This window comes from Lycorma delicatula, chromosome 5 (genome assembly GCF_047948215.1).
Source record: "Lycorma delicatula isolate Av1 chromosome 5, ASM4794821v1, whole genome shotgun sequence".
In the NCBI taxonomy this organism is placed as follows: Eukaryota; Metazoa; Arthropoda; class Insecta; order Hemiptera; family Fulgoridae; genus Lycorma; species Lycorma delicatula.
This window is the reverse complement of record NC_134459.1, coordinates 134,239,887-134,261,988: the sequence shown is the minus strand read 5'-3', so window position 1 is coordinate 134,261,988 and position 22,102 is coordinate 134,239,887. Positions and strand designations below refer to the sequence as shown.

The 22,102-nt window shown below is 28.6% G+C and overlaps 1 protein-coding gene across 2 annotated transcripts in view; it reads left to right on the top strand.

Annotated features, from left to right (window-relative positions):
* Positions 1–22,102, top strand: part of Vmat (Vesicular monoamine transporter) — a 273,942-nt gene that overhangs the window by 37,881 nt on the left and 213,959 nt on the right. The window lies entirely within an intron of this gene.

Genomic DNA, 22,102 nt, shown 5'->3' with positions numbered 1-22,102 from the left:
AGCGGGATCCAAACGAAAGAAGAAAAAAATTATTCATATTAATATTTTTATGATTATTTTGAATAAATAAATAAATATATACATGTTTTTCCAATACTTTTATTTTATATCCGTTTGATAAGTTCCAAGCAAGTTTTGATTTTTCGGTTGAGAAAAATTAAGTCTACCGTCCCGTATTTTAATTTTAAGTAACCGTAAAACCTCTTTCCCTTACGCAAGTGAAACGCACGCACACACTCTAAGGAACAGTTCTAAAAAAAAATCACAAACATATATCCGTAATGGATACTAGATTGTGAAGCACATTAACCTATTTTTAGAGTAGAGTATAAATGTATCCTTATAAATCAATGGGAACATATCCACAAGAGATCGCTAGTGGATCCCCAACCAAATATCTAAAATGTTAAAATAAAAATAATTGTTTATGTGTCAATCAATATTTCTGTCCCTCCACGCATTTAATTCGCGTACGAATGTCCCATCCAATTTCTACTAAAACTATTGTAAGACGTTATTATAGGCCTGGTTTAAAATAAAATCCTTTTTATTTTACAAAGATGTATCCTCTCTTTTGAGGAACAACCTATAATCCGTGCAAACAAAATATACGGCTGTTAAAATGTGAAAAATGTAACTTGAGGTAAGCCGCAATTTAGATTATTGTTGCATATTTAAGATAACGTACAGTAAAGAAAATTTATGATTTCATTTCAAATCAAACAATAGATATCTGTATTTAATAATATTAGTTATATTTTTATTATAATTAATGATATTTTAAATTATTTGTAATCCTTGATTACAATGTAATCAAGGATTACAAATATTATTAAATACAGATATCTATTAAATTAACAAAAAAAAACAATATTTAATTGGAATTTCTTAAGGTTTCTAGCGGTGTAGTTTTTTAAAATAAAATGTTTAAAATAAAATCACGCGTATCATATTCAACACACTGTTAAGAGCTTTAGAAGTAAAAATTAAAATTCTTTTTTCTTCCATCTTATTTCAGAAAATCTATGATGCGAAAATCGTCAATTAAATATGCATCGTTTAAATTCTATGATCATTTATTCATAAGCACGAAAAATCTAGTTTTATTTTACTTTTTATTTTTTTTTTTTAAGAAAAGAACGCGTTTATTTGCACAGATTACAGATTAACGATTTATTAATTTTTTTATTTATTTCTTCCATTAAGTAGTAACTTAATTAGTAGGTATTAAATTTAAAAAATCAATAATGAAAAATCATGAAAATTTGAGTTTGGGTTTTTAGAATATAACTGTAGTTGTTATTAGAATAATTGTATTTTTATGAATATATGAGACTATAGAAGTAATCTTTTATAAAAAAAAAAGCTGGCAACAAAGTTTTAATACTTTCCTGGCATTAGTTATCTATTCTTATATAGTGGGAAAATATTGATACATGAAAATAAGTAAAAAAAGTGTTAAACAATTTTAAAAAATCGATACTTTTAAGGATTAATACTACTAACAGTGCCTCCAAAGGATTTTTTTTCCTTTTTTTCATTTGCACTACGATTATGCCTACTTTCTACTTGTTTATCTAGCATTTCATCTCAAAAACCTTTATCAAATTAGGATAAAACAAATATTTCCCCTTTTTTTTAATCAAAACGAGACAAAAATGAACTAGATTTGAAATATTTATTATAAAAATATAACGTATCTATCAGAAACAAAAATTAATTATTACCAACCAATCAAGTTTTTCATATATCTCCAAATCACGTAGGAGCAATTATCTAAAGAATTTCTTAAAATAGAAATGAAATATCATATTTAACTTTTTTTTTTGGAATTAGGTAAAAATTTATTTGATATGATACAAATAAATAAATTATATATTTTTTTTTGTTTTATCGAAATGTGACATCTCTAAAATTTTTTCGTGTTTCTGAAATTTATATACAAAGTATCCCGGGTAAATATGGCCAAATTTATAGAATTTATTCATAAAATAAAAAGCAGAAGGTTCATGTCAACAGATTTTCTGTTTAGCTTTATTTAAGTTTGCAATTTTGTATTTTTAGTAAAACTTTATATCTTAAGAATGAATTGAGATATTTTAATGAAGTTTGATATACATTTACCCAATAAAATCTTTTGTAAAATGAACAATTTTAAAAATAATTCTTTGGAAATTTCAAAGTGGTAGTCATTTAAATTTTTAAACATTAATAGCATCAAAAATATTAATTTTATAGAATAATATTTGTTAGATGTATTGTTATTCCTTTTCTTGTGAACAAAATTATTCCTCATTTCTTCAAATCGATTGATAAACAGCTGAGATATGACTGAAGTTGTTAAAGTAGATAACAAAAATTTTGCTCTTAAAACAGGCAATTTTTGTGCCTGTTTTCATGCAAAATTTTCATTTCAATCTAAGACTGAATCGACGGTGAAGTAGAATAAGACATGCCTAATTAAAAAAAAAAAAAAACGATATTAATTATATCCACTGGAGATTTTTCCCCAAGTAGTGGTCTCAAAATTTTTAATGGCGTTTTTAACTGTTTGTTAATAAATTCACTTGTAGTTTATTTTTACGGTTGTGAATACAGAGAAAAAAAGAAGACTTCTCTAAGTACATGTGTTTAAATACTTTTGTTAAAAATGAGAGAAGTGGAAAGAAATTGAAAAAGAGGAACAATGTAGGAGGACATTTGTAAAAAAAATGCGTCAACTGCTTAACTCAGCACACAATTAAAACCTGAATTTAAAAATCAATCTTATTGTTTATTATTATTTTGTTGCCTCTTATTTTAATTCTTTTGAGAAAGTAGCGTTGCATTGGTTTTATTGTATTGTCGTTACTGTTCATTTTATTTCTAATTTATATTCTGATTGTATTATTTTTCCTTTCCTAGCGTAAACAATGTTATTTATTTTGTTTAATAGTAAATGAATGAAGTAATTACTTAGTCTTTTAACATAACGAATTGTTTTTTTTTATCGCTAATTAAGAATTGATTTCTGTTTCTATTTTAAGAATTATTTTGTCATCAGTTAGTAGAAGGTTTAATCCATTGTAACGAAGCCCGAGACCAAAGACTATTAACAGACAGTACAGACGATTGCAGGACCCTAAATGAAACAACAGAAACGAAAACAGCTGATATTTGCCTTAATTTATTTTTTGTTTGTTGTAATATTATTTAAATTATATCATATTATATTACTATATTTTGTATACCACTAAATATTTATGAAAAATTGTAATTTTAAAAATTATTAACTAATTTTATTAAATATATGTTGTTCCTACTTTTTTTTGTATATATTATGAATTTATAAAATTTTTTAGTCTTATGATTTGCGTGCCCCAAAATAATTATTATCGTGAGGATTAAATTAATAAAATTGAAACTGAACGAATAAATAAAAAAATAATAATAAAAATCTGTAAACTCCTGTTTGGTAAATTCTGTAAATCTTAATTTATTAAATGAACAAATTTCGAAAATTTTGTCTGAGGTTAGCTTTGTGGGTTTATATAAACCCACATGTGATCCTAAATGAAATAATAGAAAACAAAACAATTTTGTCTGAGATTAACTTTGTGGATTTATATATTAAATATATAAATTAAAAAAATATATATTTAAAAAAACATATAACTGATTGAAGTTCGATTAAAATATCTTCAAATATTTGAGTGCTTCGTTGTACTGACATTGATGCGTGTGTTAATTTTGCTTTCCTAGACCGTATCAATTTAAATCTTTGACCCGTTTTACATTAGTGTTAAAAATTTTAGTTGTGATATGCAAGATTATATTAACGTATATAATTAATCCAATATCTATATTAAAAGTACTAAAACAAAAGAATTAAAAGTATTAAAACAATTATATTTTTGTTGGAATATGTCGTTATCAAGAAAGTTCAATTAGGAATATTAACGTTAACATAATAGATAAACATACCTGCATAAACTTCATTTTTATAACAAAACAAAAAAAAATACTAAGACAGTAGTAAGTATTACATTGAGAGCACACAAAAAGTTGCTTAATGATACAGTTCAGGACGCTTTAAAAAACTACAGTCATTGTGCTATCTACTTTCCAGACCGGACTATTTTTTGGTACCAAAACGACTAGAAATACAAATTCCCTTTATGCAAGATTAAAGTTCCTCATACCAGATGGAGTTTAAGAACCCAAAATTGACTTCTCAACCGAGTAGCTTTCTAATTAAACTGATGGTTTTATGTAAGATATATTTCAATACTATCCATCCAGTATCTATCTGTTCGTTTTATATTTTTTGTATAAATAAAACAATTTTATTTTTTGTGATACATCTTTGTTACAACACAAAATAACTTTATAAGTATGCCTTGCAAATTTATAATATTATATTTTATAATATTCTGTATGTAGTAGAATAAGCTGTAATTTAAATATAATAATGTGTCTACTTAAAGTTAAATTACATTAATATATGTCATTAATAACCGCAAGGAATTAATTTACACATACCGTTAGTGAAACAAACGATCTGAAAAATATATAAATTATAAAATAACGAGTGTTTCAGTTAGGACGCAACCTCGTTGTTTGACGGCGTGAATTTATTACAAGAATATTAATGTTAATAAATGTATACGGCTGTATTAAGATTACTTTTAATAACTTTAGAATTGTTCAAAATGATTTCCTGTGATCCCGATGTAGGTTCGTACAAGTTTCATAACATTTGCAGCGCCTTTTCGTAATTTTTGCTCAGTAATGTTTGAAATCTCACCTTCAATGTTACCCTTCAATTCGTCAAGTGTATGAGAATTGTTTTTAAAAACTACACTTTTCAAATACCCCGAAAGGAAAAAGTCCGCTGGTCTAAGATCTGGGGATCTTGGAGACCACAACTCTTTTGATATCAAACGATGACTAAAAATTCCCGTGACATATCCGGCGTTTCATTGGCAGTATGACGCGTTGCGTTATCCTTCTGTAACCGAAATTTCTGGTCGTGTAAATTTAACACGTCAATAAACTATTCAATTAAGTTGCGATAAACCACACCATCTACAGATTTGTCAAAAAAAAAACAAGGGCCCATTACACGACGCCGAGAGATCGCACATCAAATACTAATTTTACGTGCGTGTAATGTTCGTTCGTGAGACGCGTGAGGATTTCCAGCGCTCCATATTCAGCAGTTTTGGCTATTAATGTAGCCATCCGAGAGAAACCGTGCCTCGTCGATGAAATAAACACGATTCAATAACTTTGCCTCAACAAGAGAATGAAACCGACGTCAATACTGCAAACGTTTTCCGTGGTCTACTGCTTTCAGTTCTTGATGACACCGATGCGACTGTAGTGTTTTCGTATCCCTGAAAGTAGTATATAGTGAAAGCCCGGCCAGTGAAGATAAATTTCTGGGCGAGCGAGTCAAACTTTCTTTTACATCCTCCAGAACTTCTACTGTTAACAGTGATGGTCAACCTATTTCTGATCGTGTACACTTCCAGTCTGAAGAAATTTATTAATCAAACGCGATATTATCGACTTACTAGGAACTGAAGAATTGGAAAGTTTTATCCGAAACTCGTCTTATACCCGCACTTAAGATTTATATGCGCAATAAATCTCAATAATGAACACACATTCGTCCTTGGAAAACGACGTTTATAACACAATAGAGACGAATTTATACCGGTATAGCACTAGTACATAAGAAGGACATTTCCGCTGTTACAAGTTGCTAACCTTGAATACAGTGTTGCCAACTGACATATTAAAGGTTGCTTGCTGTTTGAAACACTCCTTAGATTAGATATATTTCCGATGTTTAACTCTAAATTAATTCGCACATTAAAAAAAAAGTTTTTTTTAAAAATTAAATAAAAATATCACCCTAAGAAAACTGGACAAATTAGTAACTATATATTAGGCTTAAACACTCACTACTTCCCACTATTTGTTATTAAAGAAATTTTTCTTTAATCACAAATCATTTTCTTTAATCATATTTTTGTTTAATATAACGTTCTAAAGAGTAAACTTTTATTTTAATGACCATATCTTTCCATAAAAAAAGGTGGTGTGTGTGTTTGTTTGATGCTATGTGCTCACATTTTTATTTTAGATGCTATTTGCGCAGAGCGGACTACGTGGTGTGCCAAGCAGTTGCGCGCAGCGTATGAACGATTCACTTGTTTCAACGAATTATACTTCTTTATAAGAACGATTTATCTAAAAATTATATTTGCTTTTTGGAAATAAAAAAGGAAAGCATTGGGGTTAAAACTGCGTTAAAAATCACAACTCAAGAAACAGTTAAAAATCTTCAGGATTTTGAAGCTATTCGTTGAAAAAATTTTTATTTTTGTTAATACTCTAAATTCATGAACGTTATTTAGTTACAATTGGCAAAAACATTTAACAAAATTATGTGTAATGAAACATAAATCATGTAACATTTTCGCGGCAGGCGGTAGGCCCGCCTTTTTCCTAGTGTTTATTAAGAAAGTTAGGTATCTTAAGCTTTATATAAATTACGAGAAAGTTTAACAATATCCTGGCTAGCATTTTTCATTCTTTAGGCAGACTAATCTCTAAATATCAACGTAAATATTTTTTAACTGATTCTCCAAGTTTCCCTGAATTCATTGAGCGAATCATTCTGTATGCATGTGCGTTCACACGCATACACTTACATCACAAAATAGTATGAATTTTGTAGAATAAAAATAATATTTCACATACTCTTCAAGTTATTGAATAATAGCTACCATATATAACTTACTAGTAAGTTCTTATATGATACCCTCATGGTTGTGAGAATAATATTTAAATATTCAGAGTTTAAGAAACCTGAAAAAGAAATTAAAATTACAAAAGACAGAATAGTAGTAAAGTACACAGAACTTTGACCAGAATAACTTGACAACTTATTTATGTTGCCATGGTGACAGAAATATAATAATGAAGTAAAAAAAAAGTAATATATTTTCTTTAATGAATATTTTTAATTCACAACTTCACTCACAAGGGGGTTGATCTACGGCTTAAAATCTTCCTTGGGATAACACAAATGTATCCTGAAAAATTTGAAAGCAATCGGTCGGTTGGTTCTCGCGCGATGCTAATACAAACAGACTAACTTTTGGCTTTATATATAAGATTATACTCATATTTTTTTCAATAATGTTAATTTTCTTTTTATAAAAAAAAAATATGTAATATTTTTTTAATTTTATTATATGCATAATACTACATCAGCCCTATATCAAAAATATAATTCGGAGAAGTCATTCTACACTTAATAAAGATAGACATTTTTCTTCTAGCAAATTTCTAAAGTTCTAAGAAAGAATTTTACGCTGAATAAACTACGCAACATATGTTTTCTCATTCACTCATTCTTTCTTACATAAGGAAATTCTATAACCATCACATTTTTTTTATTGTGCCATAAAACGTATTCATTTTCTTCATGTATGCCCTACTTACATTTATGTACTATTTTATTTTTATTTTATCTTTTTTTTTTGATATTTTAGTCACGCTTTAATATAATTTATTCTCTGCTTATATTTTATTGAATGTATAAAGAAAATTTTCTTCATATTAATTTGTATTTAATTAAATACCGACTGCTAATTTTGAGAAAAAAATAATGTACATATTTCTTATTTCTGATTTCATAAACAAGTTCGAATTTTATGCGTGAAAATATTGTATAAAAATGTTACAACGTACGGAAAATTCCAAGCTGGGACGGGATTCAAACACGGGATCTCTCGGATGAAAGGCTGAAACGTCACCAGCCCGATGCACTGGTCGAAGTAATATTTATAAGAACATAACCGAGATGTGTAAATACAAACATACCCATGTATAGAGGAAAATTTTTAATAAATCTTTTAATTTAGTCTTAGATCAGTAACCATATAAAATATAATACAAAAAATTTGCACAAAAAAATTAGGTGGGGCTGTGTCGGCGCGCACGGCCGTTGGTTTAACGTGAAACGTTACAGACCTTGGATGAAGTTCTCCGAGCTACAGAATGATCAAGAGTTAAATGGGAGAGCCGCTATCGTAATTTTTTGAACAAAACTGAAAGTCTCCAATGGAAAATTTTAGTTCCTTCGTTTAGCCAACTCTACAGATAAATTGGTCGGTCTGCATGGCAGCAGACCGACCAATTTATCTGTTTCTTTTAGTGTATTGGATTCAAATAAAAATGAGACATTGACTGTGTTGGAAACGAGCTCTGTCCCGTGGCAATGTTCAAATATTGCTCCACATTCCACAGCATCGTATGTTGTCTGGCGAGCAGGATCTCTGATTCGGGGGCAGAGTCAGAATCGGTAAACTTAATCTGATACTCGAGCCCGATATTTTCATCCTCGGTCGTTATCGAACGGAGTCCAATCTATCTGTATGTTGTAGTGCTTGTACATGGCTGGTTTACCAAGTAGCGCAGCCACACCTTGATCACTGACTTGCGTACGAAACTGCTAAGATAACTAGATTTGTGGATGAGGTTCATCTTTATTTTGACATTGAAGGCAAAGTCGTCGTCTATTCGCCTCGGTAGTTGCTGCAACATGTTCATATCGTTGGGTACGTTGATCACCTGGCTGACTATACCAAAATTACCTTCGTAGCGTAGACGACGAATCTGCATAAAGGGTAAGTGCGGCGAAATCAACCAAACACTGTTCGGGTCAAGCGGTGGCAGGCCGCCCGATTCGAAAAATATCGAAATCCGTTTGAGATCGACAGCGTCGGGATTTTATTAGCATCTATCGAATTGGTACAGGTACTACATAAACAAAATGACGCTACATTTTCGCCGGGGAATTTAGTCTGAAAAAGAGAAATGTTGCGATCTTTCGCCTACTTTAAATCTCGTCGAACCAAAGTCGATCATAAACGCTGCAAGATAGACCAAACGGATTGTTTTCAAATACCGTTTTAAAGCGGTTGTCGTTTAAAAGCATTGCAACTTTAAAGCATTCAAAGTTGCAATTACTGAAAAATCATGTTAACAGTAAAACGAGTTAAAACGTGCTGAATGAAAAATTTTATTGCATTTTGCATTTATAATTACTACAATTTATTATTGATAATTCATTCAAAAAGACATGATATTTCCTTTAAATACAAATGATCTGAATCATCTCAAGCTGTTAAATATTTGACCTGATTTTGTAAATCAGGATGAAACTTACAGAAAAATACCTACTTCATTGGTTAAATGCTGCAAGAATCCATAAGAACATATGTACTGCATGTAATTCCATGTAAAAACTGTTACATCACATCGAATGTTATATTCAGCATTCTGATGCTGAGTATATATACAAAATTTGACCAAAACTTCATTGAATGACCAAAATCCACATTTTGAAAGCAATCTTTAAATTCAACACAAGTGAATTTTCAAAACTACACATTTTCACTTTTTCATTAATTTAATGAATATTACTAACATTCATTGTAATTGCCATTTTGTTTCATAAGATATCACAATCATTGACATTTGCAATATTAATATTCTTACGTTATTTTCTTTTCTCAGTTACATATACATATATATACACACACATTATTACAGCCATAATATTTGATGTAAAATTGTACAGAAAATAATTTATGATTATGCATTCTTATGTATGATTAGGTTCCATAAGGGCATAACAGTTGTAGATGACCTGACATGAGTTGCAAGTTACTTCTAAAAATGGCAGAGCCATCATCAAAAACATTAACCATTCCATGCCAGATTTACTTAGAGAAGTGATGACTAAAATGTTTCCTATTGCCTTCTTCATTGAGTAAAACATAACTACATGATAAGTCCACTGAAAAAAATCAACTATTATTTAGCTGATAATGAACTTTCCAATATGTTCAATACAGGGTATAGCTGAACAGTAAACATCACTACTTTCAGAGAAGCCTACTCTCACTCGTGTTTCTTGCCCCTTGTTATCTTTACATGCATTACAGTTCTAAGAAAAAACTGGGACATATAGTGTAAATATGTACAGGTAAATATGTCCCTTTCTATTTTGAAACAATAGATTATATACACTGCTTCAACACAATAGGAAATATTCATATACTCACATATTGCATAATACAGAATTGGCATTTTTACTTTCCCGTCTTTATAGCGTTATAGCAGAGTTATAGCTTTAGAAGGAAAAGTATGGTAATTAGTCCAATTTGGCCATATGTGATGTACACCGGATCTTGACATTTTGACCCCTAAGGAACCCAAAAACTGGATGGAATTTTGAGGATGTTAATTTTGTGTGTATATATATATATATATATATATATATATATATATATATATGTGTGTGTGTGTGTGTGTGTGTGTGTGTGTGTGTGTGTGTGTGTGTGTGTGTGTGTGTGTGCGTGCGTGCGTGTGTGTGTGTGTGTGTGTGTGTGTGTGTGTGTGTGTGTGTGTGTGTGTGTGTGTGTGTGTGCTATATAAAGAAAAGAGCTTTTGCATTTAAATAAAGGAAACAAAAGCCACATATAAGGAAAAAACTTATGTAGTCAATTTAAATATCGAAGTCTAGTTTACAGGAAACAAGCAACGAAACTAATCAAAAAAGATTTAATCAGTTAACTACACTTAAGAAAAGAAAACACTTCTTAACCATTCTAAACAACTTATTAAGATCTTAAATAAGGTATACTAAGGGAAACAAGAAATGAAACTTAAGTTAAAATGTAAACATCCAAAGAGACTTTATAAAAAACAGAACTAAGAAACAGCCATAAAGTATTTAATAAAAAAAAGGCAAAGTTTATAAAAGCTTGAGAAGAAATTAAAAACCAAAGGAGAAAAAAAGGAATACTTAAAAATAGTTGACACTACTGTAATATAACGAAAAAGTATTTATAAATTAAACAAAAGCTAACATAATATAAATAAAAGAAAAGCAAAACAAAAATGGTAGAACCATAACAATAATGGGGGGGTTTGATTAAGAAGGGTGCGGTGGAGGTCCCCATCCCAAAAATTATCATGTTTTATTTTTAGATATTTATTTACAAGTTGTAAATAAACATTTAAGAAACCTAAGTACTCTTACAAGAAGACAACTAAAAAACAACCTTAAAGTACTTCACAAATAATGCCAACATTCTAAAAAAAGCTTAAAGAAGAGAATAAAAACCAAAGTAGAAAAAGTATAGAAACAAAACTAAAACAAGTGACATTTCTGTAAGAAAAGAAAAAGACTTCAAGTTGCCAGGTTACATAGAAAGAAGAAAAGAACTTTTATACAAATTAAATAAAAATAAAAAAACAAAAGCCATAAACAAGGATAAGACCTATGTAGATAATTTAAATATCAAAATCTAGTTTACAGGAAACAAGAAACAAAAACTAATCGAGAAAGGTTTAATCAGTTAATTAACAGCATTTATGAAAAAGACTGCACTTCTTAAATTGTTCAAAGCAAGGTTTTAAATCAAGAGAAACAAGAAAACGAACTTACAAGTAGTAAATAAGTATTTAAAGAGCCAAAAGAGAATAAATAAAAAAAGAAAGATGAAAAACCTTAAAGTGAAATATTTCATAAATAAAAGAAAGGCAACAGTTTTAAAAAGTTTAATGACGAAGACAAAAACCAAAGGAGAAAAAGTAAAAAAATAAAACTTAAAACAGTTGACACTATTGTACTATAATACAAGGAAAAAGGTGACTATATACTTTTATATACTAAACAAAAACTAACGTAAGTAAAAGTAAAGTAGAATAAAATAGTAGGACTGTAATGACAGCGGAGGGGTGGGATTAAGCTAAATGGGGTGGAGGGCCCCCATGCCAAAATATTCAAGATCTTAAACATATTTTAAATAAAACAAATAACTAATGAAATTCAAGACATATATATGTACTGAATGTAACACGTGTATCATATCATATTGTAACGTATAACAATATCATGTATTGATTTTACTTTACTTTTTAATAAAAATTTTTAATATTCTGGTTAAATATTTTTTAGTAAGTAATTTTAATATTTATTCGATTTCCATTTAAAAAACCAAGATTTAAAAAAATGAAAATATTTTCAAGTTTATAGATATTTGGTTTAGTTTGTCATTACAAAGTTTAAAATTAAATTATTATTATTATTAAAACACTGTAAGAGACAAATAGATTTTAATAAAACTCTACACAGTTATTTTTGTATTCAAATTTATAAAAAGTAGTCAACATTTTGGGATGATAAAGTATTCTTAGTTTTCTAAAATATATTAATCTTGAAAAGCCTGAAAGTTTTTTAAAACTAATTTCACTAAATCTCATTTACTTTTATTCCATTTTTATTTACTATTGTTTTTAAATGCATAAATAATGTTTGAGTTATTTTACAGTAGAAGTATTTGGAGAGTCCTAGGTACCACCGTTAAGTGAATAATACTCCAGAGTTATATTCAAAATATTTACACAGAAGCAAATCGAAAAAGGTTTAATCAGTTAATTAGCAACACTTAAGAAAACACTTTTTAATTGATAAAAAGAAAGGTTTTAAAACCTAGAGAAACAAGAAATCAGACTTATAAATTGTAAATAAACATTTAAAGAACCAAAAGACAATAAATTAAAAGACAGATTTATTGTCTATATTTCTTTACAAATGTTGAAATATTACATACAGAGGAAGCTTTGATTCATTTAAATATGTTAATTCCCAAAAAACATTATTGTGTCATTTGAGATTTCTTAGGACTTGTATGTAAGAATTCTACAGGATTGAAAGTAGGTATGAATTGGATTTTATCTTGATCATACTCTGGATCCAATAATCTTTGAGGAGATTAGTGATTGTTTTACAGTAAATTTTATATAGATTTCACTGATCAACATGTAAAAGAGAGAGATCAATTAATTATGCATAGTTTCAATAAAATTGTACTATACCCAGTGAACCTGATACGACAAAAATTTCTTATGTGATGTCATTAAACTCTTGACAATCTCAAACGTCATTCAGAACCAAATTAGTTGGATTACAACTTATCAGATTATACTGGTTTCCTTTTAGTTTCCTGGGCTCTTTATCTATGGTGCAAGAAGGAAAGTATGGTAATCAATCAAAAAATGGGGGTATAGTTTTTTTATTTCTCAAAGTTTTATCACCCAGAGACCCCAAAACAAAAGTGAGGCAAATTCTTATGAACCTTATTTACTTGGTAGTTAAAATTTTTATGTTCAGTTCTCTATTCAATTTACTTATAAAGTAAACAGTTTAAATCTTATGCCTGTTGATCTCAAACAGAGAGGCATATTTCAATGACTTATTGAAATTCTACCTTGTATTCGGCTACTTTTATTTTTATGTCTTTTAATTTTTAAGTTTATTTTGTTTTACTTATTGTGGTATCTTCTTTGAAAATAATTTTTTTTTATGTTCTTGTTGTGTTCTGTATAATGGTAACAAAAATATATATAGTAACTGTATATAGTAACAAAAATGTTACTATAAATTAATAGTAACATTTTTTTGTCACGAGAATAAATTCAGCTTCTGCCTGAATGTTTTCATTTAATGTAAATAAAAATTACAAATACAAATTATGGAAAAAATATGTGACAAAAATTTTCCAATTCACTTAACAAAGAATGATGATGAAGATGTTTTTTTTCAGGACATCTTTCAGGAATGGAAAAAATAGATCGTCAATTAAAAATTATCCAAATTCTTTAAAAACAGAAAAATTGGATTAATTTATTCGTGAGAAAAACAATTATCTAAAGACAAAATCCAATATAGGGAAATTTTTAAGGGAAAAATCCAATTGGAAGTTCTCCAAACCAAAATCAGAAAACTTTGAATTAAAATCCAGTGGTTAGAAAAAATAAGAAATTGAACAATAAAATGAAAAAGGAATATTGGAAAAAAAGAAAACAGTACAAATAAATGTTGCAATCCATCCCGTAGTGACCAAATGGGGAAAAATGGTCAAATTAAAATCCAGCTTCTTTTTCCTATAGTTTTATCATTAAAAAAATTAAAACAATTTTTAATTTAAAATGAATGATTTTAAAAAAAATTTTTGTTTAGGAAAAAAATGTTCAGTACAAAATAATATTGTATACAGGAGAGGATAAATTAAGTATAAGTAAATCGTTTTAATACAGGTTTTTCTTGATGTGGGTGGATGCTTGTTCTATAGGGACGATGAATTTGCAGAGCAATGGCTTATCATTAGGAAGCTTCCTGGAATTTCACGTTTTATTCCTGGTTATACCATGTGTTACTCCAAGGGATTAAATGACTAGCGTGGTTTTTAAATTAGTTAGATTTTTCGAGTACACACACGCGCGTGCGCACATACACAATATATAAAAGGTAGAGTCAGTGTGGTTATATTTTATATTTCATCAGATATCTGGAATTATTATTTTATACTTTTCTTTTTATTTAATTTAGAATCTTTTTCACATATTTTAGATTAAAATAAACACCAATTAATACAATGTTGTCAATGCTACAGTCACTTTTCGCTTTTTCAGTATCTATCAAATCCTAAAAGTTATTATTATTATTATTATAGTTTAGTTGTTTTTGCCCTTTTTAATTTTATTTATTGTCGTTTGATAGCGGATTTAATAAAAATAAATAAAAATATAGAAATATATTTATACAAATTCAGTAAACAATTTAATTTAAAAATGTTTATAATTTCATATTTCTGACTTCCATGGATTTACTTACCATGGTTGGTAATTCAATTAACTACACGTCTCAGGAATGGTCGGCCTGAATCTGTTTAAGACTACACCTCATTTACATGTGGTAGATATCATCCTCATCTCACTGGATTCTTGAACATTAGTTCAAGAATGTTCACTAGTTGAACAGATTGAAACGTACACATTATAAATAAAAAATCTTTAAAACATATATATATATATATATATATATATATATATATATATGCCCTCGAATAATAGAATACACCTTATGAAACGGCATTCATGAAAGAAAGATTTTGGTCAGAATTAATTCAAAATATTATTTCTTTACAAAAGCACTACTACCCTATCAAAACTGTCTCCCGAACAATTCTTTTTTCCACTTTGTAAGGTTTTTAAAAACAGAATTTTTTCATAAACACGCTTTAAGGTTGTGGTGAACCAGATAGTACATCGTTATGGGTTATTAACATATTTCTGCATATGGCTATCAGTATAAGTCATAATGAGTTTTTTAATTTAAAATATAAAATATTGCTATTAATATGATTCATTCTTTAAAAATAACAATTTTAGGTAATAAATACTACAATGTAAAATGTATGTTAAGTATTTAGCAATAAATTCGTCTACGTTAATATGTAATTATATCCAAATCTACTTATCTAAGTGTATGTCTGTTAAGTAACTCGGTATAGAGAGATGTTTGCTTAAAATGTAAGAACCATTGTTAAAATCTGAATTATTCTTTAACCGAAATTCTCATTGCTATTTGCAGAATGTTAGGAGCTGCAAATTTATCCAGATTACGGACATTTCTTTTGGTAATAATAAAGCTAAAAGTAAGAGCGATCTTATTTTGCAATGTAATTTTAAATGGACTAATATTTTGAATTGTAAATGAATTATGAACAGTTACAGGTAATCACATAGTTCAGGCAAGTGGCTTTTTAGGAAAAAGACTGAACGTAATTTTTTTAGACCGCGTTCACTGCACTCTATGTATCACTTGTTAAATATAAAATTTCCTTTTAACATTTTTCATAGGTAGCAATTGAAGATATTTTCATAGTAATCCATATCTATATACTGCAGACCTGTATGTAATTATCGTCCCATCTGTAATTAAATATACAAGATAAAAATTATAGTAAATCCAGTTCTACACGTTAAGTATTTAACGATACGATCAACAACACATTTTTAACAATTTCTCTCTCAAAAGATGGATTTACATTTTAAAAAGTACAATGATTTCGACGGCTAAGAAATTATGGAATTTCGTTTGTGTAATGTTCTTTCAAATTTTCTGATAAAAATTTTACTTTTGGTATCTTTTTCAGCCTTTCGCCATTATTGTTTATTAAATTGAAATTCATTTTTTAAGTACCAAAAAAAAATATATAATTTTTTTATACCAAAATAAATTAAGACTTTTTTTAACAATATCTTTTCAATGGATTTTACAAACCCGACAATCTGTAACAAAAATAATTATAGTTTTATTTTGTATTCAAATCTTTAAACGATATCCTTTTCTTTTAAATAAAAATTAAAAATAAATATAGATAGATTAAAGGAAAACATAAAAAAGACATCGACAGATTTGTTATTACAAAAGTATGTATTTATATGAACTTATTTTGTCGTTAAAAGATAATAATAAACATTAATGTCACTGCAGAAATTATAACTTAAAAAAATGATATATAATATTTACTGTTAGTCAAAACAAAAAGTAAATTACACAACTTATACTGTATGAATACGCTACGAGTTTATTTAAATTTACACACGAAATTTCTTTCATTTTTTACACTCAAATTTACACTTCATTTGGATAAATAAAGATTAGAAACAATTTTCCAAATATTACACAACAGATTAGATTAATAACATCATTAATAAATTTAATATAAATGCAATGGCAACACCTACTATCCTACAAAACGATGGATATTAAATATTTCGTTACCCATAATAGGTGGCTGTATTTTATTTTCAAACTAATTGAAATTAACTAACAAGAAAAATTTGTTGTATTTTTCCTGCAGTGAATTGTTAGGATCTGCGTAGGTTTTTCATGAAAAGACAATTAAATCTAGAAAAAATTTCAGATCCAATTCTGCAAAAATTATTTAGGGAATGTAGATTTTATTTAAGGACTTTCAATGCTTTAGATATATCTGTATAGTGAGTGAATGTAGGTGAGGGGGTAGACTTATGAGAGTGATTGCAAGTGGAAAAATAAAGCAGTTACAGAAAATTAATATAAACTACAACTGTAGTTTATATTAATCTTCTGTAAGTTATGTTCAAAAAAAGAAATTATGATAATGATACAGAATTTTAATAATTTTATATTGCAGCAGATTCCTCTCTACATTCAGATAATCTGTAGGATTCAGTAATAAAATCATAAATACACAGAGATTTTGAAAACAAAATCTAAAAATTCCATTTATTTTTATTCTTGACTTCTTGTATTAATGAATTTCACTTTTGGGAAATTGACATTAATTAAAAAATTCTTTATTCTATTAAATAGAAATGAAACAGTTTCTACTTAAACTTACCACCTCCAATAATGTAGCTTCTCCTTTTTTATAATTGTCAAAAAATACTAAACTATAAATCAGTATTTTCTTCCTTTTTTTATAGTAAATTAAAGTTCCGCTAAACATAAAAATAATTGTAATGTGTTTCGAATTTGTGAATTGAGTGTTAAGAATTACGTATTGCAGATGATCAACACTGTTCTTCTCTGAATGGTTATATCTGTAGGTCCTTATGACTGATTAAATAGAGGTTTTGTAATTGGTTTAGAAATGGTTTACTGTAACGTTCAGTACTGTGATTGGTAAAAACGTTACTTATTGTAATTGATCAACATTTGGTAAATTCGGATTGGTCAGAATTATTTAGTTTCATGATTGGTTACAGAATTGGTAATCTGATTGGCGGAAATTATTATCTTATTTTAAATGTCAGAATACACAAAAATGCATTGGTCACTTTATTTTAGAATTGTGAGTGTTGTAAATATAATGTTTTCTAGTTAGTCAAATACATGCTTGTGATCGGTTAAGAAAATCAAACTTTAATTGGTTGGAAAAATCTGACACAACTTGATTTTTCCGAGAAAACTGCTGTTGGTTTATTTTGAAGAGTTTCTTGTTGAGGATGGTGAAATTTAAGCGGGATCTGTGATGCGCATGGGTGATGTTTATTGTCGTTAATTATTATATATCGGTTTTGGTTTGTAAAAATAGATTAATTTATCGTGGTTGAGTCATATTTCTATCTGTATACGCACATTAATTCGCTGTTATAAAATAACAAAATTTCAATATATTTTCAATTAATCTGCTAGGTTTTGATAAAGGTAATTGTTGTGGACGGCCAATATAAATTTTCAGCTAGATAAAGTATCATGGTTTTACATGATATATATATATATATATCTCATGTATATATATATATATATATATATATATATATATATATATATATATATATGTGTGTGTGTGTGTGTGCGTCTGTATAATAACGTAGCAAATAGTAAGAAAATCATTTTTTAACACTTAAAAATGAGCGAATCTAGGCTATGAAATTTTGAGAATCATAGAAATCTTAATGAAATTGTTACACACTACAAAAGGCAGTCCCTTGAAGCTGAAAAAATATGATTGAAGGTAAACAATTTACAGTTTATGGCTGCCAGGATAAACCAGCGAACTTGATACTGCGTATGGTTTTTAGCAAAAACCAAAATATTCCTAATGTGATGTATTGTTTCTAAATGGAAATTTTAGGAGATAATTAGTTTATCGTTACAAAGTTGTTCTTGTATATTAATTAAAAAAAAAAACATTCAATAATATACCACAGTTCTAATATATAATTAAACACAAACCAGAACACCTATTTTCATGTTTGTTCAGTAAGGCTGTATACATCAATATTTGTTTGAAATTCAAGAACGACTGCCCCTATCAGAATCATTCGTTTTTTACAGATTCTTTATTGAAATTTTTTGAATGTATGTAGATGGTTAATTATTCAGGTTTCTGGTGTATTATTTTGTCGGCCTCCGTAGCGCGAGTGTTAGCTTCTCGGTCTTCATCCGGAGGTCCTGGGCTCAAATCCCGGTCAGGCATGGCATTTTTCATACGCTACATTTCCAGATCCCAAGCACAAGCTTCAAACTTATGTAGCGATATCATCAAGCAAAAGAAAAAAAATTGCTGTATATGCTTTATTATTGTGCAGAAAAACTTAAACTGGTGGAGGGGGGTGAATATTACTTACCAGGGTCATTTCTCATGAAGTGATTTTTTGAGATGTTAAATAAATCAAGCTAGGTTATAGGTAACCGATTGTAATTTACATTATTGAGATTTTGGTGTAAAGGCTAAATTTAATTAAGTTTTAATTTACTTAGATCAATTCACTGTACATGAATTATCATCTAATAGATGACTTTTATTTACCACTATTTTTATTACTTAATAGTTATTATTTTCATAAATAGTTAAAATGATCAATTTTTTTTTTAAATTTGAGTGAGCAATATTTACATACCTCTCTGTAATTAACGTTAATTTTGTAAGAGATTTAGTAAGACTGATTTTATATGCTGTTATTTGTTGGTTCTGAACGAACTAATTCAAAATGATTTTCAGTTCACATATATTTTATCAGTCTCGTTAACGGGAGATTTAAAAACCTATTATATTGGTAGGTCATGAAAATAATCGGATTAAAAGCCTTTTTAGCCTATATTAAGCCTTTTAAAGTCCCATTCATTAGTAAAACTTTTAAAACTTTGTTACATATTACTTATAGTATAATAAAATATAATTCTGCAATCGGCTATACTTTGAAAGAGTTTTCAAGCTACCATATACAAAACGTAATTTATGCATTATGTTCTGTAACATTTCCAATTTAGTCTTCAGTTTTCTTATTTTTTAAGTGGAACATATTTTCTAGAAAAAAAAAATTATTTCACTGCAAGTTATTCAATCGACATACTCTTTCAAAAATATAATTGTACTTTAATTCTGTAATCAAATTTAAAACAACCGTCTTGTTTCTTTTTATTTATTAATTAACAGAAATCCCGAAAATAAAAAAAATAAGAATCAATGCAGAGCATAATTAACATATTATTGAATAACCAGGTTATTCAATTAACTTGCAAATAAAACTCTTAGTAGTATCTGTAATTTCCCAATTAAATATATTTGTTAAAAAAAATAAAAAATAAAAAAAACAACTTTTTTACCGTTGTACAAATAATCGTTGAGAAATATGCTATAATATCGACAAAAAACAATGGGACGTTGTAACATTATTGGTCGCTCATAACTATTAGGTTTATATTTTGATCGCTAATTATAAAACAATCTCGTGTATTTAATACGTTTTAATTGTTTAATGTATTTTGGATAAAATAAAAATGATGTCATCCAATTAAGAATCAACAAGTGATAAATTGTTTTATTCTTAACTGCCGTCACGCATGAAAGTTTAGGATTACAATGCTAATTTAAAAATTTATATTTTGATTTTTTTTTTTTAGGTTAATCAAATGAAAAAGTGTACAGTTATTTTCTTTTATATTTTAAGTTAGATGCTTTCTAAATAACCATAGATTTAAAGCGTTTTGAAAAAACTGAATTATTATCCAATAAAATGCCGAAAGGTTTATTTTTTCTAATCGGAAAAATTCTTGTTTAGTAATGATAATTCCGTAATATGATTGATTGAAACGCTGATTTCTAAAAGGTTGTACGTGTACATGCTTGTGACTGATAAAACTTAAATAAAAAAAACCTGATTATATTTGAATTTTGACTTGTTTAAATCGGTTTCAATGTAACTATCAGTAATTTGGCAGAAATTTTTATCGTATCTGTACAAATAAATGAAATCAGCAGAAGCCTTGAACAGAAAAAAAACTGTTCAACTGCCTTTTTAGACAGTCAACAGATCTTTGACAAGGTCTGGCTTGTACTCTTTTGAACAATTAAAGATGAGCCTTCCATGCGGCTACGTAGAGGGTTATTTCTCTCGGATGAAATATAACCAGGAGTTGTCCATGTTCTTTGAAATCAAGTCGGGAGTTTCTCACGGTTACGTCTTGAGGCCCGTGTTATACTCCATGTTTACAGTAAACTTTCCGACTACAAACGAGGTTACTGTCAATTCCTTGGCGATGACAAGGTTGTCCTCGCAGTTGGTGCCAGCCCAACTATAGTATAAAATAGCCTACATTCTGAGTTATATTTAATCAACAGGTAGTTGAGTACATGGAGAATATGCGTTAACCAAATAAAATCGAACCGCTTGATATTTAGAGTAAGAAGTGACTACCCAAGGTCCACCTTGATGGCATTGTAATTTTTCACACTGAGAGTACGAGATACCTAGGTCTATACTTCAATCGTCGATTGACTGGAAAATTCATTTAAGAGAGAAAAGACGGTAACTTGAGATAAAGTTCCAGGAAATTTTCTGTTTGTGGGAGACGTTCTCGTTTGTCGTTGTCTAATAAGCTGCTAGTATACAACAATTCTAAAACGTTTCTGGACCTATAGGGCATAGCAAGCAGAAGCAATGTCGAAATCTTACAACGGTTTCAGAATAAGCTAGCTAGTTGTAAAGCAGAGGCACCTTGGTTTACAAGAATAAGGAGATTTAAGATTACGATCCGTGCCGGAGAAAATACAACGTTTCAGCTCAACGTACGAACTTCGGTTTAATTATCCACAGATTACTTGGCAGTAAAACTACTAAACGATGAGGATGATATTAGAAGATTGAACCGATTGCATTTTTTAAATCTAAATGTCCGTATAGTGTCTTAATGTGTCTGTATTAACCTCGGATGTGAGTATTGTGCATTATCTATTCGACTCTTAATTTCAGATTTGTTACATATACTTTTCTTTACATTGGTTTATCCTTTTTTTTACTTCTACTTATTATACAACTATGTATTTCTCCAGCCAGTTTTCTAGGTACTGTCGGGTCTGGGTGTGTGTGTGTGTTTAGGCAAATGGAATTACCGCTACCGGCTTGCTAGGCCTGACATAGATGCAGTATATCTGTAAATGTACCGGTAAACATGTAGTCTGAAATCAACTCAGGTCGATCACTTCTGAGACGTGTGGTTAATTTAGACCCAACCACTAAAAAACACCGGTATCCACAGTCTAGCAATCAAATCCATATAAAAGCAACTGCTTTTACAAGGATTCGAACTCTCGACTTCATAAATCAGCTGATTTTGCTATAACGATTTTAACCACTAGGCTAACCCGGTGTTTTTACTTCTACTTATTACGATATCTTATTTTGTTTC